This window comes from Amblyomma maculatum, chromosome 7, assembly GCF_055883805.1.
Source record: "Amblyomma maculatum isolate TAMU_Amacu chromosome 7, ASM5588380v1, whole genome shotgun sequence".
NCBI lineage: Eukaryota > Metazoa > Arthropoda > Arachnida > Ixodida > Ixodidae > Amblyomma > Amblyomma maculatum.
This window is the reverse complement of record NC_139350.1, coordinates 108,496,699-108,498,954: the sequence shown is the minus strand read 5'-3', so window position 1 is coordinate 108,498,954 and position 2,256 is coordinate 108,496,699. Positions and strand designations below refer to the sequence as shown.

At 38.5% G+C, this 2,256-nt stretch overlaps 1 long non-coding RNA gene across 1 annotated transcript; it reads right to left on the bottom strand.

Moving 5' to 3' along the window:
* Nucleotides 1-315: 315 nt before the first annotated feature.
* Nucleotides 316-1,808, bottom strand: LOC146184314 (uncharacterized). Its single transcript, XR_014708564.1, has 2 exons — nucleotides 1,707-1,808; nucleotides 316-964 (listed from the first exon to the last, which is right to left on the bottom strand). It is a non-coding gene; the product is annotated as an uncharacterized LOC146184314 (long non-coding RNA).
* Nucleotides 1,809-2,256: the final 448 nt, after the last annotated feature.

Genomic DNA, 2,256 nt, shown 5'->3' with positions numbered 1-2,256 from the left:
ATGGATTCAAGGAAACGAGCTGCTATCAAAAATAGTCTGCACCTGTAAGACAAAACTAAAGCCCACAAAAAAAAATTGGAAAAAAACAAACAAAATAAACAAAAAAAAAAAGACATCCAAGAAAAGAGCTGTTACAAAAATAGTCTGCACCTCAAACAAAATTAAAGCTCTAAGAAAAAAATTTAAAACAATAAAAGAACTCAAATAAAATATTAAAAAAAGGCAAAAAAGTGACATTCCAGAGAAAGAGCTACTACATAACATAGGCTGCACCTGTAAGACAAAACTAACTAAAGGCCTGAGTGAAAAAGTGAGAAAAAAAAATTAAACGAGGCAAAAAATGACATCCAAGGAAAAAAGCTGTTACAAAAATGGTCTGTACCTCTAAACCAAAACTAAAGCCCTAAGAACAAAATTTAAAACATTGAAAGAACTCAAATAAGATATAAAAAAGGCAAAAAATGAGACATCCAAGGAAAAGAGCTGTTACACAAAAGGGTCTACACCTTAAGACAAAATGAAGGCCCGAGTAAAAAATTTGAAAACATAAAACTCATATATTAAAGGCAAAATAAAATACCCTGCAGTCCTTAAGAGTCCACAAGAGATCAGACAAAAATAAAGACATCATTTTCACGCTGAAATAAATATTAAATCATAGTTCTGAAGTATGTGCTTTTTTCATACACAATAAAAGAAATTAAAAACATGAAATTAATATGCAACAAAAGCGTCCCAACGTTGCTGAAGCCAATTTCAGACACCTAGAACATACATATGGAGAGTCTCTCTCTCAGATGTCCAGAGTGCTTATGATGTGAGCTCACACACGGCATGCTTGCACGCACAGAACAGTGGCCTGGGCTGAAGAACTCCTCGCACTTGGGGCCAACTGGTTGGGTGCTAGCCTGCGCCTGAAGAACTCTCACTTGGGACCAACTTGTTGGGTGCCGGTGTGAGCAAGCTAAATAAACAAAATGTATTTTAGTATTTTAATTGTGGGTCCAAGCAAGCTAATTGAGTGCTTTTTTGAGGGTGCAATAAAAGCTTACAGGGGTGCCTTTAAGCTTCTTTCAGTGTTTTAATTAAGGCTATTGAAGGATCATTCATTGTGTGCTCTCAGTACAACCGAATTTTTACAGTAATAAGCACGCAACTTTAAATAAGTAGGTTGCCATGTGAGTTGTGAGTACTTTAGCACTCATAAAGACAAGCAAAAAGCGCAAAAAATGCCCCCGTATCAAGGTAGAAGATAAAATTAAGGAAGATAATTTGGTTTGTGGGTGTATAACGTCCCAAAGCGGCTCAAGACATGAGATGCCATAGTTGAGGGCTCCAGAGTGATTTCCACCACCTGGGGTTCTTTAACGTACACTGACATTGCACAGCACAGGGGTGCCGTGCTTTTCGCCTCCATCGAAAAGCGACCGCTGAGGTCGGGATTCAATCCCGCATCCTTGAGCACAGTAGCTGAGCGCTGCAACCACTGCGCCACCCCAGCGGGCTTGCATCCTGTATGTTAGTGCAGTGCAACGATGGCACTTTTTCCCTTATCTGTTAATTTGTACTTGTCCAATTCCTTGAAGTTAGAGTTTAAACCATAGGAATCTATTTTGTAGCTCATTTTAAAGCAGCACACAGCTAAGTTCCAGTTATTTATGTGCCCATAAGAAACTGATGAATACCCAAAAGCTCACTGAACCCACTTTTCCTAAGCTGTCCCTGTGACTTGCAGGAGCATGGTGCAACCAGCCTTTGATGGCAGTTTCTGCCATGAAGTCGCTGCAGTTAAACACTGCTTTAACAGCATATGAAAAAAAAGAGAGAGAAAATGTGCCTGCGGGTTTTCTTTTTCAACAAAATATTAAAGTTAGCAACACGTGGGAGCTGGCATTAATTCCAACATAGGTTTCCATGTTACAAGTGGTGACCCATCATAGAACATGCGCCATTTTCATGTGAGTTACCATCTTCTCGCAGACTCTTATGGCAGTCATGCAGGCTTAGTACCAAAACATGTTGAGCTTATGTTGTGGCCTGTGCAAGAAGCCTATGACCTACACATTTAACAGTAAAATTCGCATTTTTGATGAACGCTAGTTACAGCTAACAAACAGCTAATTACAAAATGGCTTTCTTTAAAATATTAAACAGGTATACATCGTCATACCAAGATGTCTCATTTGCTTTAAGGCTCTTTTATTCGTGCAGCAACTAAGAATGAAATCAAGTAATATATGCATGTTCTTAAATATT